Below are 25,548 nucleotides of genomic sequence, written 5' to 3'. Positions count from 1 at the left end.
GTGGTGATCTTATATAATGCTGGGTTTGAGTTGCTTCCTTTGCAACATCAAGGGAAACAAATTCCAAAGCCTAGTTCACAAAGCTGATTGTCTACGTTTCTGGCTACGTTTCTGGCTAGCTATCTCTGCACCAGTTCTGAAAATAGCTGAGTGGCTCCAGGATCCCCTTCCACAGGACCTTTCTCATTCATGGTGGATCCAGGTGTCATCTTAGAAAGACCTTCACAATACTTAATAATAATATTTAACACTGAATTTATCTCAGGTATTTACTGTAATTCACTTGGGGCAACAATTTCCCACAAAGCTAGGGAAACCAAGGATAAAGAACACATACTTTCTTCTTTCTCCTTAGCCATTCTACCAGAATATTTTTGCTATTACTTCTCAAGTTCAAGTATTACAAATTTTCTTGCCTGTAGGACTTGTTAATGAGGTTAACATCCTAAATGCTCCACCCCACTCCTTTTTTCCCTCCTGGTCTCCGAAGTAGATCTATGATGTAAACTCAGAGGAAGTTTCTGGAACATAGCACTCTGGCTACCTGAAGTAGTCTTGCTTGAGCCTGAGGGCCTGAGTTGGGATTTCCTATCAGCCAGGAGTTTAAGAAATAATTTGGCTGGTGCCCTTGATATAAGGAGAAGGCATGAATTAGGCAGCCAAATGTTTGAATTGAAAAGGATGACATACAGCTTGGTGAACTGAAATGAGACAAACCTGTCTCAAGAATTATAAATGCAAAATTCACCGGTGCATTTCAATGAGCTGCTTAAGATAATTGAGCGCAATAATTAAGTATATATATGGAGAGATCTTTTATTAAACATGTCAGCAAGTGTACTTTCTGAATGATTATGAAAAGATCTGGATAATTACATATAACTTGAAAAGTCTTAATAACCTTCTAATTATCCAGTTAAGCAAGGTGCAGTGTACCTAAGGAAGCAATGTATTTTACTGGTTAAAGCACAGCCTATACCTAATAGATTTTAATAAAACACCAGACTTCAGACTGAGATAGGAAAATTAGGAAGGATTATCATCCTTGGGAATGAATGAATGAACACATAATCTTGGGTATGTCCAAAGAAGAATTGAGATGAAAGCCAATATGGCATATCATAGATGACTCTTAACTAAAGAGCCCACACCTTTAGCCTTGATCTTAGAAGTGAGTTGGAAGTCCAGAGGCTCTAAAGTTGAAGCCAAATCTTTGCGACTTATTTTCCAAGGCAAACCCAACATAAGAGGAAGACATTGCTCAAAGAGACTTAATGAACTGAGGACATGAATACAGAGTGACTTGCCCAAAAGGGTTGGGATTAAGGATGGACTGAACAGTGGTGTGGGGTAGCAGAGGAGCAAAGATTCAGGAGTTGGATCAAGTTTTGAATCCTGGCTCTGCTTCTTACTAGTTTTGAGAACTGGGCAAATCATTTGAACTTCCTAAGCTTCAGTCTCATGGCCCAAAGGGTGTAATAATATCTATCTGTGAGTAAAATTGCTATGAGAACCAAATGAAATAATGTATATACAGTGGCCAGCAGTGAGTCTGACTCTGTACATATTAATAACTTTCTTCATTTCCTTCTCACATTCTCTTGTTATTGCAGACTCTGTCTTAATCAAATTTGTATTCCTTTTTTGTATCTAGCTCTGTTCTGGTCCTCAATAAATGCTCCCCTGTGAATGAATGAGCCAATCGAACCATGTGAAATGACTTTGAGAGTGCTCTCTAAAGTGTGACCCAGGTTTTTGGTAAAGTTCCATTCAGAAAGCCTGGTTCCTTTAAAAAAAATCAATTTTTAATTGTAAGATATACATAACATGAAATTTACCATTTTAACTATGTCTAAGTATACACTTCAGTGGCATTACCTATATTCATTGGTGTGCAATCATTACCACCACTACCTCCAGAACTTTTTCCATCTTGCAAAAGTGAAATTCTATACTTATTAAAAATAACTTTTCCCTTAGAAACCACCATTCTACTTTCTGTCTCTATGGATTTGATCACTGTAAGTACTTCATAGGCATAGACTCCTACAATAATTATTCTTTTGTGACTAGCTAATTTCATTTAGTATAACAGCTCCAAGTTTCATCTATGATGTAGCATGTCAAAATTTCCTTCCCTTTTAAGGATGAATAATATTCCATTGATAAATATATCACATTTAGTTTATCCATCATCCACCATCCATCCACTGATGGACACTTGTGTTGCGTCCACATTTTGGCTATTGTGAATAATGCTTCTATGAACATGAGTGCACAGATATATCTTCAAGACCCTTCTTTCCCTTCTTTTGGGTATGTATGCAAAGGTGGAATTGGCTAGATCATATGGCAATTTTATTTTTAAATTTTTGAGGAATCGTACTATTGTCCATAGTGGCTGTGCCATTTTACATTCCCACCAGCAGTGTACGAGTGTACGAGGGCTCCAGTTTCTTATCCTCACTGACACTTGTGATTTTTTGTTTTTGCTTTATATTAATACCATCTTACTGGATATGAAGTGATATCTCATTGTAGTTTTGATTTGTATTTTCTTAACGATTCACGATGTTGAGCATATTTTCATGAGCTGTTGGCCAATTAAACATAGTCTTTCTGGTTCACTTTTCAAAATTCAGCTGTTCAAGTACTGTTTTTTCTCTTTGCCCCACCTACTCTTGTTTTCCCCAGAGAAAGCAAAAGCCACCTGCCTTCAAAGTTCTTCTGACTATGTGGAATGCAGCAGCCAGAACTACCAAAAGTCTCGGTCCTTGTAATGCTGTGCCAACATATGGAAGCTCACATATTGGCAGCCAGAATGTTGGATGAATTTTCAGGCAGCTACATTTCCAAATCTACATGGCTCTACCAATTTATCATGGAGCTTGAGTAGCTTCTTTGAAGGATTCTGATTTCATAACTTATAAACCACTATCAATACATAGACTTTCACGTTTCCTTTCTGCCTTTTTAATTAAAACTCAGTATTTTGGCCTAAGATCTTTTTTCATTGAAATCCAAAAAATTCATCTCAATGGTGGAAGGTTTACACTGATAAAGACAGTGTATAACTTAAAAAAATTACACCGAAGAAAATGGATTCACAATGTAGCTTGAGAGATGGAAGCTTGATATGAGAAATTCTTTCCTCCAGCAAATGTTAAATACTGAAACAAATTTTGGAGAAAAGTTAGAGACCCTTTTCCTTGGCAAAGATTATATCACTTTAAAGTCTATTAAAATGTAGAATTCCTATTACCCTCTAAATCATGGTCTCTAATAATTTTGGTTAAGCACCAATGTTTGAATATGTGCCCCTAGTACAGGATGCATAACACTGCTAGTCACTTGCCATCTCAGGAGAGTACAGATAATTATACATAATAAATATACATAATAAAAGAAAAAATGTAAACAATAAAAGAAAAAATTCCATACCTTAAATTTAAATTTGGTGATTATTTTAAATATGGCTAAAAACAATTAGAAAGCCTGTGTGATACAGGTTTTAGAAGTATTATATTTTAGAAGTATTATTTCTGTAAAAACAAGCACATTGATGACATCTGGTAGCACTTTGTACATTTTGACTTCAATTTCATTGCTGTGAATCTATTTTAGGTGTCATTCTGTCTTTGTAAATTTACTCTGAGATTCTTTTATTCCATTCAAAGCATCTTCTTCTTCAGTGTTTCCTTATGTAGCATTCTTATAAACTTAAAAAAAAGTAAATGGGTACTTATTATTGAAGATATACTTTCTCTTGCCATTATTGGTTCAAATAGTATATTTCACTATTGAAATATAATCTATCAAGTACATATTTAGCTAAGATCTATTAGAAGTATTTTTTAGATTCAATTTATAGCAGATTTAACAGTGTCTAACAGCTATCTCTTCAAACCTTGAGCAAATTTCTGTTCACATCAGAAGAATTTTCTGATGAAAACCAGTTTGCTGTGTGTCATTTAACTGTTTCTACCCTGCTAAGAACGGCATTTGTATGCCCATAGAATATGACTATTGCGTTGTTATTAGGTAAAAAGGCCCAAAAGGGTCCTCTGAACATAAATCAAGTTTAGTGAGATTTTTGTAGGGTTTGTATTGTGCACTGCATGGCTTCAAAAGTGCTGAGAAAATTGCAGGTTTGCCTTCTTGTTCCAAATGCTTAATCTCTCTCTCATATACATATGTATATATTAACAATGTCTACCTGGCTCAAATAACCTGAATAACAGATTTATTGCTAATGATAGTAGATGGGAACCCACATTACAACTAGTCTTGATAATTTCAGATAATCAAATCTGGTTAGTCATCACTACTTTCGACCTTATTAGAAGGATGCGAATTATAAAAGCTATTTTCAAAAACATTAACTCCACACTGCAGGCTTTATTCATTTAATTTGCCCAACAAACCACTGCTGTAGGGATGAGAGTTTCACATTACATTCTATGTGACAGGGAGAGATGGTACACAGTGGGATCAAATAACTTTCCAACGTCACTGATTTAGTACATCATAGTGTCAGGAATTTGAGCCCAGGGAGTCTGACTTGAGAACTACATTCTTAACCCATGCTATCCTATTTCAACTCTGCTTTTTTTTCTTTTTTTTTCTTTCTTTCTTTCTTTTTTTTTTTTTTTTTTGGTGCTTTTCTTGTGTTTGCATTAGTAGTACCATTTCAAACCATGGCTTCAGGGATGCCTAGGTGGCTCAGTGGTTGAGCATCTACCTTCGGCTCAGTGGGTGATCTTGGGGTCTGGGATAGAGTTCGGCATAGGGCTCCTTGTGGGGAGCCTGCTTCTCCCTCTGCCTGTGTCTCTGCCTCTCTCTCTCTCTCTGTCTCTCACGAATAAATAAATCTTAAAAAAAAAAAAACATGGCTTCATTGTATGGATCATATAAGCCACTTGTCCATTTTGCAAAAGCGCGTTTAGTTAAAGCTGGAGAGTAGAATCCATAATTCCAGTGAACTGGAGGCAGATAGACTGTGGTATGTCTCAATGAGATAAAAAGGAACCAGAAGGTGAGAGAGTACCACTGTTCCCTTCCCTCTAGTGCTGTAGAATGATGCCTCGCCTTTCTATGGGAAACCTCCCATGTCCTAGCTGAGCACAGCATGTTTTGATACAAGGTGTCACTGAGAATACCAATGACCACTCTGTATTCTGAGTTTGATGCAAATTTAGTTCCCTTCTAATTCTTAGATTAAAAAGAAGTATCAATAGAAGTTCTGTTATTTTCTTTCTCTACCCACGATGAATTGTCTTGGACACCTTCTGGACCATAAGTAGCCTACTTGCAAGATTACAGCAAGATGGCAAGCTGAAAATTTAGTTGAGACTAGAGAACAAATAATCATTTAACTCTGCGCGAAATTTTAGGAAAGAGTCAAAATAAAAAAGAACAAGAGAGGTCAACCGAGATTAACACTTTAAAATCTCCTCTAGTCTCCATAGAAACAGCAAATTCAGGCAAGCAGTTCTGCTATCCAAGAGTTTTGAAGGATAAAATGTCTCTAAATGTCAAAAACTATTATCAGGCTTTACTGGAATTGGCTTTCGAGCCTCAATCTGTGGTTATACAACACTCATCCTTCAAATACCCTTTCCGCAAGTGATGGTTGACACTTGAACCTGTGAGAAATCCAGCATGGTGTGTCCTGACTGCCAGCAGACTCTGCTGGAAACTCAAAGCTTCAGTGGCTCTTTGAGGGGGTCAGTATTTGCTGGTAATGGAAGGCTTGTGCAGAGAATGACATGAGGCCAAATTGTTTATTTAAAAAGTTCACGGTTAACCTCTACGTTTTTCCACTGGTGAACCTTTTCTGCTTTTGGATATGGAAATAGCCGATAATTTTATTGACCTGCACATTTACTCTCATCTTATATTAAACAGCCGAGAGATTTAAGGGGTGTTCAAAGAATTACAGTGTCTCGGTGTAATGAATGTCTTATGTTACTGGGTCTGAGCCAAAATACCCACTACCTTATAATTTTTTTCCCCTGATGACTTTGCTTCAGGCCTTTTGTGTGTTGCTAACAACAACTGGATTTCACTACTCACTCCAGTATGATGTTTCACAAATTCCTGGAGGCCATTCTGGCTTACTCTTTCAAGTAAATCTCCCCTTTCATAATTTATAACTGTCTGTAGAACTTCTGGTCTTACTGATGACCCACTGATCTGCCCTTACCAGGGAATCGGGTGCTAACAACCATCTAGAGACCAGTTGGAGAGAAGTTCAGTGATGTTTGGACTCCCTTCCTAGGTTGCCCTTGGTAAGTCCAGCTGACCTTTCCATCCTATTCCACTGCAACCCTTATTACTAATTAACTCCATTTGGAATTGTGAAACCTATTTTTTTTTTCCTTCTCTCTCATTCTTGGTCATCTGCAGCATAATCAGCCAATGGAACTGAGGTCTGTGAGATGTTGGTTTATATATTTTTTAAATTTTCATTATTGTTTTCATAGATAAGCAGTAATATCATTGGACTGTTAGTGTCAGAAGAGTCATGGAAAAGTGATCGTGATCATGAGATGCCATTTTGGGAAAGTCTAAAGTCACAATAATGACATTGACTTCCATGATTTATATAAGACATCAGCTTTGATCCTAAGAATGGTCCATAAATCACAGGGCAAATGAATAACACACTGAATTTTAGGGGGTTTGATTTATACACAGACATCTTAGGGGTCATATCTGATAATTTAAATATGAGAGTGTGCCCAAAGTTCACACATTGCTGGTGTTGTCAACAATGGACCTCAGAGATTTTCCAATGAGTGTTTTAACTGGATAAGCACTTAAGTGTCTGAGGTAAGCTCAACACCATGCTAAGAGAAACAAAGAAGTCTCCACCATGAAGATTAAGCAGTAAGAATGTACTTTGGTTAAAATGCATTTTGGGGGCAGCAGGGCGGCACAGTCAGTTAAGCATCTGACTCTTGGTTTGGGCTCAGGTCGTGCTTTTTGGGTTGTGAGATTGAGCCCTGCATTGAGCTCTGTGCTCAGCAAGGAGTCTGCTTGAGATTCTCTCTCTTCCTCTCCCTTTGCTCCTCCCACTCCCACTCATGTGCACGCACTCTCTCTCTCAAAATAAAATAAGCTAATCTTTAAAATGCTTTTTCATCAGGTGATTCAAAATATTTCTATATTGGGACCTATATAAAAATAGTAATATAACAATGGGTAGAGTGCCCATTACTTAGTAAGTACTTAAAATACTCAGTAAATAAGCATTGGTAAGCCTATGGAGAAAAAGGAATCCTGGTGCACTCTGGTGGGAATGCAAATTGGCACAACCACTGTGGTATGGAGGTTCCTCAAAATATTAAAAATAGAATTGCCATCCGATCCAGTAATTCCACTGCTGGGTATTTACATAAAGAAAACGGAAACTCTAATTTGAAAAGACATATGCACCCCTATGTTTATTGGAAGCTACCCAAGTGTCTATTGATAGATGAATGGATTAAGATGTGGTATATATGTACGATAGAATATTATACAGCCATAAAAAAGAATGAGATCTTGCCTTTTGCAACAACATGGATGGACCTAGAAGGTTTAACACTAAATGAAATAAGTCAGAGAAAGACAAATACCATATGATTTCATTCAAATGTGGGATTTAAGAAACAAAGAGAAAGGAAAACAAAAACACCCAACCCCCCAAACCTAGAGTCTTATATACAGAGAACAAACTGGTGGTTGTCAGAGGGGAGCTGGGGCAGGGGGGTTGGGTGAGATAGATAAAGGAGATTAAGAGCGCACTTATGTTGATGAGCACTGAGAAATGTATAAAATTGTTGAATCAGTGTATTGTACATATGAAACTAATATAACACAGTATGTTAATTAAATGTAACATATGTGAATTTTAAAAAGCCTCAGTAAAGAATTTGGATGCATTATCTCATTTCATCCACCTGACCATCTTATGAAGTAGATGCCATCACATCCTCATTTTAAAGATGAGAAGAGGAATTAAATCACTCATTTCAATATTGTATAGCTGGAAAATGACAGAGGCAGAGCTTTACACAAAGGCCACTAACTTTAAACCCCAGCTCATTACCACTGGTGAACCTTTTCTGCTTTTGGATATGGAAATAGCCGATAATTTTATTGACCTGCTCAACCACTTTGAGTGCTTTGCTCAACCACTTCTTTCCATAAAGTTTCCGATGGGAAATCAGCAAGCTATGTTTGTTTTCTTGCAATGGGAAGTGATTTGTTTCAAATCATCACAATGTATGGAAAGCCCAGGTTAATATGCAATGAACAAAAAGCCAATGTAATTTAGAAGGCAAGAATCTTCTATATAGTTCTTATAGATGGAAAATAGTGACTAATACATTTATGGCACTAATATATATCAGGAACTGTATGTTAAGTACCTTACACTTTAATTCTATTAATACTTACAACAACCTAATAAAGTAGGTACTACTGTTCAGGTCATTTTACAGACAAGAAAAGTAAGGCACAGGGAAAGTAACTTGCTCAACATCACACTGCCAGGGAATTAGAGAACTTTCCATCCAGGTAGCTTTGGTCCAGAGTCTGTGCTTCCTTGCAGCCTACACTCACCTTTCCCCTGACACCTTAGTAACGGAGTACCAAGCCTCTTGGTGGAACTACAGAGCGTTAGCTGAAGTCCCTTATCTTTTGAGTAATACAGACCAAATAAATAATGTGTGAGATCAGCTAATAAGAGATCATGGAAATACTGAGTAGCAGACAAAATTGAAGACAAAATTAGTAATTTTATCATGAGAATATGACCTAATCTGGAGCTACATATGGTTCAGATTGAATCCAAGCTCATGGAATTTCAACAAATCCTACCACCACCCTCCCCGTTTGCTTTCCCTGTGAAGTCTATGTTGGCTAGACAATTATTACTCATTTTGTGTGTATCTGTGTGATGCCATTCCCTCCCTTTAATTCTTCCATGCCAGATTCATAATAGAGTACTCTAGGTACCCAGGCAATTTCTTCGATGATAATTCTGAGTAATTCTGTGGCTGACTTGCTTTTATGTGGTCAAATTTGGAATTCCAGATTAAGAGTAGGGAAGAGACCACCATATGTTTACTCTAATACAAAAAAAAAAAAAAAAAAAGACTGTTTTAATAACCTTGGATCATTTATACTGGAGACACTGGATGGCTAAGGCTTTGCAATAGATTTGGCTGGTGTAGTAATAACAAGGCAGGTCACAGCAGCCCAAGCTCTCCTACTTGTGCTGTGACTCATTTTGTCCATATGACTATCCAATTGACCCAGCATCATTTGGTGGTATGGCCACCTTTCTCCCTCTATACTGTAGTGTTTGTTGCCTTCATTGTAAATCAGGGTGTATATCTGTGTGTGTCTGTGTAAGTACTGTCCTGTACTATTTAGTCATTTGGTCTATTTTTGTGCCAGTATTACACTGTATTGATTAAGGCTTTATAATAGGTCCTTCAAATCATTCTTTACTTTTTTATAGATTTCATGAAATGGCCAAGACCACTGTTTCAATGCTGACTATAAATACACTAGTTATTGTTTCATTTTTGCTATTGGGGAAGATTCTCTATACCTGCCATTAAATATGAGGCTTCCTTTTTTTTTTTTTTCCATAGGTACTTTATCAGTTTAAGCAAGCTTTCTGCTGTTTCTAGTTTTCTAAGAGTTTTAAAAATCCTGACCATTTGGGGTACCTCAGTGGCTCAGTCAGTTGAGTGTCCAACTCTTGGTCTCAGCTCAGGTCATGATTTCAGGGTCATGGGATTGAGCCCCATGTTGGGCTCCAAGCTCAATGGGGAGTCTGCTTGAGAGTCTTTCCCTCTCCCTCTCCCCTACTCCCTACTCTCTCTCTAAAATAAATTAATAAATAAAATCTTTTAAAAAAAAATCCTGAACATTTGTGTTAAATTTTGTCAGTTTTTTTTTTCTGTATCTATTAGCATGATGACATGATTTACTTTACCTGATATGGGGAATTACACTGAGTTTTGAATATTAGCACACTCTTACTTATCTGGAATAAACCTTATTTGCAATTGGCATATTACTAATTTTCTACATTACTGGGTTAAATTTGCTAATATTTTCATAAGGATTTTTACATTTAAATTCATGAAAGATTAGCCTGTAATTTTGTAATTTTCTTTCTTTCTTTCTTTCTTTCTTTCTTTCTTTCTTTCTTTCTTTCTTTCTTTCTTTCATTTGTTCATTCATTCATTTTTTGTGTAATTTTCTTTTCAGGTTATGGAATCAGTTTTGCTGCCTCTACTACCCCAAAACAGAATTTGGAAGTATTTCCTTTTCTTCCTAGTCTCTGAAAGAACTTGTGTTAAGATTGGTTTTATTATATCTATAAATATCTGGATAAATTCACTAGTCAAATGCTCAGAACGTGGATCCTTCTTGTGGGGAAGTTTTATAATTGTCTATTTAATTCAGATTTTCTATCTCTTCCTTTTACAGGTTTGATAGGTTGTGATTTTAAGAATTTATAAAATTTTACTTTGTTGGTAATTTTATGGCATGAAGTTGTTCACAATTATCCTCTTATTATTGTTTTTTAAAATATCTGTAAGATCTGTAGTAATGTCCCTTTTTTCATTCCTAATATTGGCAGCTTGCGTTTTCTATTTTATCACCTTAGTAAGTATTATAACTGTTTCACTAATTTCATTAATATTTTCATAGGGAAAGCTTTTGGGCTTTGTAAATTTTCTCTATTGCATGATTGTTTTCTATTTAATCAGCTTCTGCTTTTATTTCTGTTATTTCCTTCCTTCCACTTTCTTTGTATTTTGTGAAGCTATGCTTTTTCTAGCTTCATAGGATCTTACATCATTGATTTTGGTATTTCTTTTTTTTTTCTAGTATACTTTTTAAAACTGCAAGTTTCCCTCTTAAAATTGCTTTTGTTGTACTTCATAAGTTTTCTTATTTTCACTTTCAGTTGGTTAAATATTTTCTAATTTCCTTTGTTAGTTTTTTGATTCATGAGTTATTTAGAATTTAACTGCTTTTTTTTTTTCAAATAGTTGAGGATTTTTGAAACATTTCTCTCTTATTAGTGACTATGTTAATTTCACTACTTTGAAATGTTTCATTTGATTATCGATTCTTTGACGTTTGTTGAGAGTTGCTTCATTGCTCAGATTTTGATCTGTTTTGTTAAATATTCTAGTGTGGACATGAAAAAGAACATAACTCTGAAATAGTTGGATGCAGTGTTCTATATGTCAATTAAGTTAAATTAGTTAATTTTTAGTAATTACCCTAAAGATTAAAATATGCTTCCTTACCATAATGACACTTTTCTTAATTTAATGCTTTTATCACTTCCCAAACAATGCAAGAGCTCTATTATCCTATCCTCTTCTGCCAGTAGTGCTATCTTGTGCTTCCTCGTGCTCTTCATTCTTTCTTGGTCTTCTGTGCTTTCATCTTGGATTATTTTCCTTTGACTTGAAGAATTTCTTTTAGTATGTCTCATACACTGGGCTGCTTTTAGTGAATTATCTCAGGTATTTTTTCTGAAAATGTCTAAATTTTATATTTTTATTGCGTATAAAATTCTAGGCTCACATTGTTTTTCTTTCAACAACTTATGAATGTCTTACCATTGTCCTCTGGCTTTTATATTTTGTTGAAAATAATTTTTTATCTTTTTTAAGTAATGTTTCTTACTTTGATTTTTTAAAAAAAACTTTTTGTCTTTGACTTTTAACAAAAGTTTACCTAGTATTGTGTGTGTGTGTGTGTGTGTGTGTGCACTAAATAGACAGAGCTAGAGATAAAGATACAGATAGAGGTAGACTGGTAGATACATAGATATATAGAGAACACTTATCCTGGTTAGGATTTGATGATCTTTTGAATCCTTCTTTAATCCTTTTAATCAGTTTCAATTTTTTTTTTCAGCATTATTTCTTCAAATTTTTCTCCATTCCATCTCTGCCCATCCTGGACATTCAAATACAATGCTACAGTTGGAATATTTTTGATATGTATTCTCTTCTCTTTTTGGTTGTTTTTCTCCTTTTTCTTTCCTTCCTTAGTTTAGATATTTTTCTATTGGTCTGTCTTTGAGCTTCCTATTTGTTTTGTTTTGTCTAGACTTCTCTAGTGAGCTATTCCAGATATTATATTTTTCATTTCTAGAAGGTATATTTGGTGCCTTTTCAGATTCAAGTTATTTATTAAATTCTCCATCTTTGCATGCATTTATTTTGCCCATCTTTTCCTCCCCTTTTTTGAACATAATTATCATCTTAATGTTGGTTTTTTAAAAAAGATTTATGTATTTATTTTATAGAGAGTGAGAGAGAGAGAGATAAAAGAGAGTAATCAAGAGCTTGGGGAGGAGAGGTGGTGAGGGAGAGAATCCCAAGCAGACCCTGCTCTGAGCACAGCACCTGATGTGGGGCTTGATTTTACAACCCATGAGATGATGAACTATGCTGAAACCAAGAGTCTGACATTCAACTGACTGAGCCATGAAGGCACCTTTGTCATCTTAACATTTTTATCTATGAATTCCAATATCTATATAATCTGAGGGTCTACTTCTATGGCTTAATTTTTCTCTTGATTATTGGATATATTATCTGCTTCTTTGTCTTTTAAATTTTCATTTTAAGCCAGTCTTTTAAAAAATGAATTATAGATATTGAATATAAGGTTATTTCCCCCCCAAAAATGTGGCCCTTTCTTTCATTAGACAGATAATATGAAAGACCAACTCAATCAAATCAGTAATTCAAACTAATCAGGGCTGGGTTGCACTTTTAGTTAGATTCAGCCCATCTCTGGTGCATCACTAATTTTCTCCTGAAATATTGATAGATGTCTATCTTCATAGTCTTTTACCAATATCATTCAATCCTTCTGCGTTTTGAGCTCAGCTGCTTAGTCTTTCTCCCCCTATGTATCTTCAACATCTCTCAACTGTCTTGAGGAGGAGATGAACCATGGTTTGATGTAGAACCTTTTATCCTAAGTGCCAAGAAATTGAGGAAAATTGTACACTACCTTTAGCTGTATCATTCCCCTTAATATTAAACTCTTTAAACTTCCACTTCAGCCACTAAATAATCACTTAAACTTCCACTTCCTCTTCAAAATCTGGCAAATATTTTGTGCTCATCAAAGGATTTGGTCTCACAGACATAATGAACCGGTAAATACCCCATTACTGACACTGCCTCTGCACTCTTCAAATAGCCTATGAAATCATGCATTTGGCTCCTTCAGCTTTCCATCTATCAGCCAGCCTGTATGACTTCCTAAAGCACCATTAGACTCAATTTTCTGCTGTGGAGTCTCTCTACCTCTCCAAGTCTGATCCTCAGAATTTCCCAGAAGTGGCTAGTACCCTCATGGAAGAAATCATGGTTGACAGCTCTCTTAGGAAGGACTCCTCTCTCTTTGGAGTTTTAATTCATCTAGCCCTCATTATTTCCACCATTTCATGATGTCTCTAAAAGTATAATTTTAAAATTTAGCCTCTTTTTTTTTCTAGTTTTTACAATAGGAGCAAGGACCTGCCACTATATATAATATCTTCTTTGGAAGACAAACTTTTATTGTTATTTATTTTATTATGATTAATTATTTTAGGAAGTCTCCTCCAGCTTTGTAACTGATTACTGGTAATGTATATACATTTTCAGATGTGTAATATTGAGAAAAAAACTCTATCAAGTTTCTTTATGTATGAGCTACACAATTTGGATAGAGTTTCCACAGACTGTCTTGTGGCTCTATTCCCTTTAAATATCTGTCCTAAATACTGGTGTGATGATATTGTGCCATCAGCAGAGTGGGCTATAGGAATTTTTCTGGAATCCATTTCTACACCAAGATACCTAACAATAATTTAACCTTATGTAAACAAGCCTGTGAATCACCTACATATAGCCCAGTAGTCCACATTAATCGTATTTTGGTTTTAACCTCTCTTCACTTGGATTACCAATATGCCTACACCCACTCTAATAACAACTAGTATGAAAAGTCAGAATGCAAAGACAGAGTTGGTGGTCTTAGCCATTCATAGTTAAAACATATCAGCTTTAAAAATTTTATGAAAATATGTGGACATGTGACCCCATTACTAGGGACTTTCCCAGGACCATAGCAAAGGCCCAGACCAGTGATGGGCCATGTGCAAAACCTTTTTGCAACACAGAAAATTCAATGTCAATAACATATGCACACACAATTATCCCCACCACAATAAATAAATAAATAAATAGTTAATTAATTAATAACACAACCAAACCAAAATCAATAACAGAAACAGAGTTAGTTGATGTCCGCAGGTGGATTTCTGCTGGTTTGACTTACCTCTCTATGTGATAAAATCTCCAGAAGCATATAACATAAGAGATTTTTTTTTAACATAAGAGATTATATTTGCTTAAATATTCAAGGAAACAGACACTCCTAGAAGAAGAAAGGCATCATGTCAGAGTGACTTGGAGGCTGAGATTTGAATTTCAGCACCATAATGCACAAGCCCTGTGACTCTGGACAAGTTAGACTTTAAATGCCCTCATATCTTCATGTTTAAAATGGAGATATGTGTTTGTATCCATTTATATATTAACATGTAATTATGTCTGTCTCTATTACCTATCTCTATACATTGAGGGAGCACTTAATCATAAGTGTTTTCTAATGTTTATAATTATTATTATTTGGATCTATACTTCAGTGAAATAAAAAGATTATTCTCTTTCTACTATATTATTATTGCTTACCATGTATAAAAGGGAATTCACAAAGCTTAAAACTTGGTTTAGATAAAAGGCACAAGTTACTAACCCTTTCTGTACCCTGAAGTACATCTTGGAGAAAGCCACCTGTGAGGACAATTTCCTTCCTGGCTGCCTTCTGGTCCAGGGGCTCTGTTCTTAAAGTGGACAATATGTATGCCACTAAAACAATTTTTTTGCCTTTCACTTGGCTAAGAATAAGTAAAATTATGAATCCATTTATGAATTCTTATTTCAAAGACATAAATATGACAAAAACTGAAAGTTCATCTGTGGTGGCTTGCTTAGAGCTACCATAGTTGTATGATAACACTGGAGAAGAATCACATGGTAAACATTAAATATAATAACTTAAGTTTTTAGATGTTTTCTTTTCTGTATTTCATTCACTTGGCTTCTTCAGAAAACACAATAATTTTTTTTCAAAAGAATATAATTTGTAAAAACACTCAGTGCTGCTCTTGGCGTATACTGCTGTTTGTTGATGGGGTGACTTAGATATGATTGAAATATGATTACTCTAAGTTTATAAATCTAGAAAATTGATTAATTAACTAATTTGACAGTTAACCAGCTTCAAAATTTGTCTCAGTATCTGGTTCTGATTGTAAAGTAGAAGGGTAAAATATTTGATAAAATGTATAAGCTTTGAAAAGTATGTCATTTAATTGAGAAGTATATTTGGGGATATATATATATATATATATATATAAAATATATGTAAAATAAGGTAGCCTTTTTGCTATTGTGGTAGACTATAAGTAGGAATAAACTTTAGAGATAAGAATAGTTTTTTATTTGAATTTTCTTGAGAAATTATGTAAAAACTTGTTTTGTAAATTGAGTGATTAAGATGTATCAACAGGATTACTTAATTTGCATCATTACCCTTTAATTTAGTTGAATAGAAAGTCTCCCTTTTGCCATACTCAATGTACTCTAACTAAAAGTGTCCATTTTTGCCCTTTCCATTAGACTGTGTTTTTGAGCACGATGTGATGGTTTCCTTGTCTTTATATCCTGACTACTTAATATAGTACCTGCAACTTCAAGAATGTTAATTGCAATGAGCAGTGTATTAAAAAAGAGGGGTACTTTGGAACCATCAAGGTGGCCCTGAGATTGTTGGTAAGTTACAGATGCGTCCCTAATATAGCAGTGTGTTAAGGTCCCACCATAAAGAAGATGGGTGGAGTTTGTGAAGGCACCCGCACAAACCCTGGGTGGACAAACCAGGAAATTGCAAGGAGAGGGTTCCAAGAGGAAGAAGTGGTTATGTAAAAAGTGAGCATGGATACTGGAAGCCCAATACTCTTTTTGTTTGTTTGTTTGTTTGTTTTTTAATTTAAATGCAATTAGCCAACATACAGATATTCTTTTAAGAACATACATCGGTAGAGAGGAGGGAGATCAGACATGGATGGTGGGAGACGTGGTTTTGAGGGAGTGTTTATTTTGTCTTGGATGGGAACATCTTGACTTTGTTTAAATGCTGTTGAAAAGGAGACAACATAAATGGAGAGGTTGAATGCTAGAACAGAAATGAAACAGTTAATTAAGAGTACAAAGCTGGTGAGCATGAGCAAGGGGTGGAGGGATGCCTCTTCTTTGAAATGGGAGGAAGAATTCCATTCAGGCTGGTTTGCAGGCCTGCTAGAAGGCAGCTGATTGCTCCCACTTGCTGGCTGTAAGAAGTTGGAGGTGGGTAGGGTCATTTGCAGAGTGTTGAGTTAAAATGTTGAGGAGCTTAAGAAGGTTTTAAATAGCTCCTTTGGAGAATGAAGGCTAAGTAAAGAAATTCAGAAGAGAGCCAAACAGCATTAGTCATGCCTTGAGGGTAGGGGCTGTGTGCTGAGGCCTGGACCTACCAGACAGTGTGATTTTCCTGAAACTGCACAAGGCAGGCAGTGAAGAGGGAGGGGTCTAGTGATGGAAAAGCATTCACTGGGTTGGGGTTGGAGCTTTTGTGGAGAAGTATGGATAAGGTATGAGGGAGGGTTTGAGTAAGAGAACTGAAGATTGAAGCTTTGGTGGGAAAAGATGCTCACATTTCAAACGATGAGGGTTACATTGGACCAAGGGGTTGAGCAGCTAACAAAGTGTGCAGTGCAACACAAGTGCTGAGGCATGAAGAGGACAGGGTACCACAGGTGTCATCTATGTGCCTATGGAGGTCTCCCAGAATATGGTAGGAACTGCCTGGAGAGGAAGACTGACAAGCCCTGCATCAAAGGCCCTGAGGAATGGGGAGGGGAGCCTGGAGGCTGATTGATGAGAGCAATACTTAGGGCAGAGCAGAGCCAAGGGGCAGAAACTTCAGAGCACAGAGGTTGCTTTAGGTAACCAGTTACCTGAGGCTAACAAATGGATTTGGAGAACTACAGGGGAATCTGCACAGTTAGCCAGTCCCTCCAGGATGCAGGGCAGTTGGCCTGCAGGCACCTGTGTTGTCCTGCTGCAAAGGAACCTGGGCTCACAGGGGATAAACATAGTAGCGAAGTTGGCCAGATGCCATATAGTGTATATCCTTAAGCATAGAAAGGAGTATGCACTGAATCTGGAAGAGGAAAAGAGATTCTCATACGTAGTAAGTCCAGCACAGGCTACAAGGGGTCTTTATCTCTTGGTAAAGAAGTGTTCCAGGTCCAGAGCCTATTCTCACATGGCTGAGTTGAGGTGGAGAGACTGAATGCCTTTCCCAACATATATGATAAGTGGGAAGGAGGATCCCTGGATGACGGTTGTAGTAGTGGAAGTGGAAAATAAAAGGGAACCTTAAAAGGATTTTACAAGTTGAAGAAAGTGGAACATTCCTCCAAAATGAACATCCCAAAAGAGTGTTGGTGTTGCCTGAGGGTCAGAGAAGCACTGACCTAGAGTTTAGGGAATATCATGAGGCAGTGAGCATGCCACAGTGCAGACAATAAAATTGCAAGATGTGGTAGCTGCCCCCTAGGAGGGCCTGAGGAGATCAGCAGGTAGATGGTCAAGATGGTTCCCTGCAGCAGTCTGGAGGCCTGACTCACAGACTCCGGATCTCCTCTGACTAATGTTCGGCTCTTGACCCTCTGCTCAGAGCCTGGGCTCTAGCTTGTTCCCTAGTAGGTCATTCCATGCAGGAACTGTAATTTCCTAGGACACAATGCTAGGTGAAAGGGTTCATTGTATCAACAAGAATGACACAGTAATTTAAGCCTGGGAATGCAATTTATTCAACCTCCTCATTTCCTAAATGAGTTCAAATTATAACAATCCCTTAAAGGATAGAGTTTTAGAAATGTTGATTCTTTCTTTTATTTTTTATTTGTGGGGGAGCATGATGGTGGTGGCCTTGGGAAGGAAGAGGGGGAGGAGTCTTTCCAGTGATGACGAGTAAATCAGGTATTAGGATCAAGAAACATGAACTTTCTACAGTGGGATCCAAAGGGTTTTGTGTTTCTCAGACAGCTCTAAGCCTGCTCTTTCTTTAGTTTCTTTCTTCCTTCCTTCTTTTCTTTCTTCTTTCTTTCTTTCTTTCTTTCTTTCTTTCTTTCTTTCTTTCTTTCTTTCTCTCTTTCTCTCTTTCTCTCTTTCTTTCTTTCTTTCTTTTCTTTCTTTCTTCTTTCTCTCTCCCTAGGAGGCACTGTTTGTGAAATCCAGCACACTTTGGGGTTCATTAACCATCTTGAACTATTTTCCAAATATTTTAGGTTCGAAAAAACCCAAACCACACTGGGCCAGACACTTTTTTTCTTCTTCACTGTTAAACCTATGTGTATTTTAAGGGAAATGTAATCCATATGTTTCTGATTCCTTTACACTTAACTCATCAAGTAGGATTTGTGAAAGCTGTTTGATGTCCTGGATGCTTTTTGAGCCATTTCCTTGTGACTTTCAAAGCCTTTCATTCTCTAGAAATAGGAAGTTGTGTTTTATGAAATGTAAATGAGCTTGAACCCCCAAAGGTCTGATTTGGGTCAGAATTCTGAATGATTGGAATTAGTTACAAGCATGTTGTCTCTTTCAGAGGAATTCCAGCTCAGGGAATAGTTCCATATTTTTCATAAAATTGGCCAAACCTTAATTAGAATAATTTTGGGAGAAAAAATAGGCAAGAAATATTTCATTGCAAGGGTGTATATCATTAGTGAAAATAGATAAGTATTTTTGAGCAAATAGGAATTACCTCAGCTAAATTAACCTTAAAATAAAACAAAATAAAAATCATCAAAATGAATCTTTGATAATCATTGAATTTGATCCTATTGATAAATAGCTGTTTTCATTTTATTACCCCAAGGTGAATTGCTCTTTTTTAAAAATATAAATCAGAGAGAGAGAGAGAAAGAAAGACTTTATTTCCAGTGAGTTACCAGCTTAATTAGAAATTTGAATTTAATCCCAAAGTGAATCTCAAGTAAATATTTTTTCTCCAGTACTTTCCACAAGAACAATTAGGATAATTCTCCAGAAATAAAGCTATGCTCATGTGTTAGAGAAATATCCTGTTCTTGTAGAGCTTCTATTCCAGCAGCAAAAAATTTAAGTTAAAACAATTAAAGAAAGGTATAATCTGGTCATCTGCTCTCTGCTATTTCTGGGAAGAAGTTCCATATTGAGTGGGATAAAATAAAAGAGGTTCAATTTTGAGCCTTTGCAGTTGTTTCTCCTTTAGCCTGGAATAATCTTGCCCAAGACCATCATGAGTTTGGCTCCTCTGTCATCTCCTCACAGAGGCTGGCTCTGACTCTCTAGTCTAAAGTAGTTCTCCCTTCCTCCTTCAGTAACTTTTTACTCTATTTTTCTGTTTTACATTTTTCACAGGAATTGGAACTACCTGAAAACTACTTATTTATGTCATGTTTGCACTTAGTGTTCCCTCTCACCACTGGAAATCTAAACCTACCCAAAATGTACCTCAATACCTAGAATGTTGGCTAGGAAATGGCAATGTTTACTGAATTGGATTGCAACCATTTTTATTTAGGCAGCACCTTTCGATAAACACTGACTGACATGTATACCCCAGAAGAGGTTTATTCATTTATTTATTTAGTTAGTTAGTTATTAGTTTATATCTAATGGCTTTAATAAACGTGTTATCAAGCTATCGTAATTTTACTACACATACTTCATATGAACTTTAGGATTCAGTTGTAAATTTCCACAAAATTTTGCAGCTGAGATTTTCATAGGGAATGTGTTTCCTCTGTGGATCAACTTGGGGAGCATTGCTCTCTTAAAAACATTAAGTCTTTTAATCTTGGAACACAGGATGTCTTTTTTATGTATTTAGATAAGATATAATTTCTTTCAGTAGTGTTCTGTAATTCCCAGGTGAAATAGAAAGGTCCCAGGATAGCCAAAGAATCTTGAAAAAGAAGTAGAAGTTTCAGGACTCAAATTTCCCAATTCCAAAATTTACTACAAACTACAATCAAGATAGTATAATACTAGTATATGGATAGACATGTAGATCAACATAGATTTCAGAAAAAAATCTGTTACATTTATGGTCAGTTGATAAAGAGTGTCAAGACAAGTCAATGGTAGAAGAATAGTCTTTTAAAAATAGTGTTAGAACAGCTGGATATACCCATGAGAAAGAATGAGGTTGGACTTCTACTCATGCTGTATACAAAAATTAACTAAAAGTGAATCAAAGGCCTAATCATAAGAACTAAAAAACAAAAAAAAAAGGCATAAATTACTTTGACATTGTATTAAGCAATCATTCCTTAAATATGACACCAAAAGTGTGAGCAGCAAAAGAAAAAAATAGATAAATTGGACTTAAGATTGTTGTATTTCAAACAACAGCATCAAAAAAGTGAAAAGGCAACCCACAGAAAAGAGGAAATATTTGCAAATCATATATCTGAGAAGGGATTGGTATCCAGAATTCTAACAACTCAACAAATGAGCAAATGAACAAAGGATTAATAAAATGAGCACATGGACAAAGGATTTAAGTAGACATTTCTACAAAGAAGATACATGAATTGCTAAGAAGTACATTTAAAAATGCTCAACATTGTTAGTTATCAGGGAAATACAGAACAAAATCAGAATGAGATACCACTTTCAGCCCACTAGGATGATGATAATAATAATTTTTTTAAGAGAATAAAAACCGTTGGTAAGGATGTGGAGAAATGAGAAACTTGTATATTGCTATTTGGAATGTAAAATGATACGGCTGATGTGGAAAACATTTTGGCGTTTCTTCAAAAAGTTAAGCACAGAGTTGAGTTACCATATGAAACAGCAATGTCACTCCTAGGTATATACCCAAGAGAACTGAAGACATATGTCTACACAAAAACATGGTTATTTATAGTGGTATTATTCATAATAGCTAAAAAGTGGAAACAGCTAAAATAGCCATCAATGGATGAACAAATAAATAAGATGGGGGTGTGCCCATACAATGGAATATTATTCAGTCACAAAAGGCATAAAGAACTGATACTTGGTGCAACATAGTTGGACCTTGAAAATACTATATAAGTGAAAGAAGCCAGACACAAAAGACTACATATTATAAGATTTCACTAATACAAAATGTGCAGAATAAGACAACCCATTGAGACAGAATATAGATTAATGTTTCAAATTGCTTGGGATGGGAGGATGAGAAGTTACTCATCAAGTATATAGTGTTTCCTTTGGGAGTGACAAAAATGCTCTAGAATTAGATATTGGTGATGACTGCACAATTTTGTGAATCTACTAAAACTGTGGAGTTGTATAGTTTAAAGCATGAATTTAATGGTATGGGAATTATGTCTAAAAATATAACTGGTTTCACAATTACTCAATTATTTTGTTAATGCCTCAATTCCCATGGGAGAAATCTTAAAAGGGAAGAGAAAAATGATGTGTTTGATTTGAGAACTAATCCTACTCATTGTTCATTGTCTTTTTTTTTTTTTTTTTTCCTTTTGGCTTTCCCAGTGCTTGCTTGGACATGAGAGAATCACCTAGGAGCAATGCTTCCTTACAATAGAGTGGTATTAGAGAAATGGGCTTTCCATGTATTCTGTTCTTTCAAGACTGATCCATGTGGTACCATGAAAGTGCTAGCAGATGTTTGGGGAAGAAAATGTGTAGGTAATTTTTTTGTTTTGTTTTATTACCTTATCAGCAATATTTATTTTTGAAACTAGAAGTCTATAGGTTGATATGTAACACTCCTTTAGGTTAAGGTCATGATGAATGATTAACTACTGGAAAAGGTTTTGATATCAGTTCATTGACAGACTAGGGAACTTCCCCTCAGCTAGCAATGGTGGAGTTAGGAGTTCTGAAAAAAGAATAGTTAAGTATTAGGGCCAGAACAGAGACAATTGCCTTTTTGATCTGTGTTTTCAAAGTATACATATGTAAAAATTGTCCATAATAATAAAACATGAGCAGGAGGGGCATTGCATGTGGCACATATAATTTGGAATAGCATTTTTAATGCTACTGTGCTATTTTAAATGCTGCTTAATTTTTTATTATCTTATTTATTTGTTCACGAGAAACACAGAGAGAGACGGAGACATAGGCGGAGGGAGAAGCAGGCTCCCTGCAGTGAGCCTGATGTGAAACTTGATCCCAGGACCCCAGAATCACAACCTGAGCTAATGGCAGACACTCAACCACTGAGCCACCCAGGCATTCCAATGCTGTTTAATTTTTAATGAAGAAAATGAAAAATGTATATTTGCCGTTAAAATGAATTAGGATACATAAAAATTTAAGCAGTCGATTTTTTTTTAGTATGTTTTCTCATGGTTATATTATGTTGTATTTTCTTGTGGATATATAGAATGAGGTTATACCTTTTAATGTTGGAAGACTGAATGGTGGGATATTTGTGATATTTTTCTGCTGAGCGGATGTTACATGGAGATAAGTGAAAGATGACCACTTAATTTCTATATGTTGGTTACGTAATGATGATGATGTATGATAATTAAAAGGGAAATTAAATAATGATGACTTCCATTTTCTCTTCATGGTAGAGCTTATTCACATTTATTTGTTATTTCCTGTAGTTCACATCTGCCTATACACCATCTTCTGTAACCTCACTTTGACAAAACGGGGTTGGATTGTGGACACTGTCGTCTCTCATTTAACAGTGAGTGTATGTTCGCAAAGAGGTATTCTTTCCTACTATGACTACAAAATTTGGGTAATTAATATGCACTGCGTACTGGGATGTATTGATGAACGGTGGGACCTCATTCCTACATTCAGAGTTTAAACTTTATGGGAGAAACAAAAAATTAACCAAGAAATTACAATAAATTGCTATGAGATTGATCACAGGGGTAATACACAATCCTAGGAAGTAAGGCATCTGGAAGACTTACCCAAGATAAGGCTAACAAGTGGTCAGAACCAAGATTATGCAAGATTTTAAAAACCAGGTTAAGTTATTGAGACTTTATTCGAAGGACTGGAATTATTGGATTTTAGGCAGGAAATGACATAATTAGATTTGCAGTTTTGGAAGGAAATTTTGCTTATATGTGTGGTAATCATATAATTTGTTATTCAAAACAGGAAACTCTGGAGAATCAAAAGGGGGTGCAATTGCTAATTTTGTTGGGACGATGAGTTATACATTTGGGCTGTCCTGGACAAACTCGGATGTATGGTTACCCCATATCTAGGGGCCTGCAATGGAACAAGACAGGTATGTGAAGATAAATTAGGAGAGAAGACAATATGGACTATAATGAAATGGTTAACAGAAAGAGAATTAGATAAATCTAAGAGTTATTTTGAAAAACGAACATGTAAAGTTGAGGACTGAATGTGGAAGGGAGAAGGAAGGTGGAGTCTACTAAGCATCTGGCTTAGAATTTTGAATGGCTGTGGGAGACACTGAGATGAGGAATGTTGGAGAAGTTTTAAGGAAGGTGATTGTTTTAGATACATCCGTGTTAAGTTAAAGTTAGCCATTGGGCACCCACAAGTAGTCGGTATCAAGATTTATGCAGGCCAGTTGCTCACATATGGAGCTATCATCTGAGGAGGTTGGCTGGACTGCAGTAACAGTGTGGATGACGGAGCACTGGCCATAGTCCAAGTCTCTCTAGCACACTAACAGTCCTAGAAATGTCTAGTACTCACTATATTCTCACTTTGCCAACAGTTTATTCTGATTGGCTCAAAGGTTAAAAATAGAGTATAATTCTGTATTTTCATGCTGGTTCATCTGGAGAAATGCCTGAGGAACTTCCCCTCCCACACAAGATTTTGGAAGATGCCTAGTGTGATGAGCCCTTCGAAAAAGTGTACAACCTGCCTTTTTGGGATCTGATAGTCTCAATAAATTAAGGGTTGGTGTGCTTGATGAGTCAAAATGGAAGGTGGATTTTGCCTTGAATAATTCAACTCTGCAACAAAACCAGTAAGGATTTCTGTTTTTTTAAGAGAAGTGATGGCAGAGTTAATTTTGGAGGCAAAATAAAATTTAAACAGCATGGGCTAAAAAAGAGATGCCTCTGTGTGTGTGTGTGTGTGTGTGTGTGTGTGTGTGTGTGTTGGGTGGGAGTTCACCTGTCATGATAGTCAAGCCCCCACAGAAGCTGCATCACTATCTCATTTTTCTCACTTATTCTAGTAAAGTTGGCTCTGAATCTTTTAATTAAAGTCCATCTTGCATTTTAAGATGAAAGATGGCCGTGACTCAATAACACACATATACTTGAGGATTATGTGAAATCCTTCAAGAATGTTATGCATGTTCTCCTATGGGAGATACTCAGTTTTGTTTTCTTTTTCATTTCTCTCTGAATGTTGGTTGACCCGGCTTCCATTAGCCCTGATCTCTGCACTGATGTATCATCAGAGACTCGAAAGAAACTGCAAATATTATGAGAGGACATGCCCATTTATGGACCTTTGAGTCACAACAACTTTACATGTAGAGAAAATATCATTCCTTGTGTCTAAAAAAAATGAGAAGAGTTAGGTAGAAATCCTAAAATGAAGTGGGCAAAGGACACTCAAAAGGGACAACTGTCCCTAGGCTTTCTGTTCGAGACGTGGCTTTGATGCCCGTGGAGTTGGCTGAGAGTGTTCCTAAAACTTAAGTGTGGATCTTGTTAATGTGTTTAACAAGCCTGAATGGCTGAACTTGGGAATTGCAAGGGCTTGTTCCACCCCACCGAGATATACATATACAGCCCCCCTTACCTTGCAGTTGAAACTGACATGGAGCTGATCAGTTGGAGAAAACTTCCCCGACATTCCAGAATTAGATTTGTCTCCTGTTATTTTAGCTTAAAGTTTGCAGCTGTTTGAGAGACTTTGCAACTGAGAATTACTATTGCTTCCTTTTATAGGAATAGCAGAAAAATTAACTTTTTACTATATTTAACTGCAATGTCACTGCTCTAGAGTACTAAGAATCTTTGCCATCTCTTTTTCATGAAAAAAAATTGTGTAGGATTATTTGCTTCTCAGTTTTTCAAACAAAAATTTCTTAATTTGTTTAACTGTGATTCATGTTTCATGGATCCTAAAAACTGTAGGGTAACTGACTCAGCGCTGTTTTAAAATGTCCGTATCTCCAACAATTTATAACAGTTGAGCATCTGTTGTATAATCTCTTACATGAAGATAATTTTCCAGCTCTGGCAAAATTCTATCAATATTCTAATTTCTTAGGATAAACTTTAACTAGGGTTTTGCCTTTTAAAATTACCCAATGCCTGTTAAGAAGTAGACTTCTCCTTTATCTTTTTAAAAATTAATT

The 25,548-nt window shown here is 36.1% G+C and overlaps 1 long non-coding RNA gene across 5 annotated transcripts in view; it reads left to right on the top strand.

Annotated features, from left to right (window-relative positions):
* Positions 1-25,548, top strand: part of LOC112653027 (uncharacterized) — a 150,090-nt gene that overhangs the window by 102,705 nt on the left and 21,837 nt on the right. Inside the window, exons 2-6 of one of the 5 annotated variants that reach the window (XR_007412839.1) lie at positions 6,209-6,290; positions 15,783-15,935; positions 21,744-21,895; positions 22,832-22,917; positions 23,346-23,478. This is a non-coding gene — a long non-coding RNA (uncharacterized LOC112653027). Of the gene's footprint in view, positions 1-6,208; positions 6,291-15,782; positions 15,936-21,743; positions 21,900-22,312; positions 22,787-22,831; positions 22,918-23,345; positions 23,479-25,548 lie in introns of those variants that run through there. The other 4 variants (XR_007412837.1, XR_007412840.1, XR_007412838.1 and 1 more) reach the window with 4 other exon arrangements.

This window comes from Canis lupus, chromosome 9 (assembly GCF_003254725.2).
Source record: "Canis lupus dingo isolate Sandy chromosome 9, ASM325472v2, whole genome shotgun sequence".
In the NCBI taxonomy this organism is placed as follows: Eukaryota; Metazoa; Chordata; class Mammalia; order Carnivora; family Canidae; genus Canis; species Canis lupus.
Note: the sequence above shows the minus strand (reverse complement) of the source record. Positions and strands in the feature narration are given on the sequence as shown.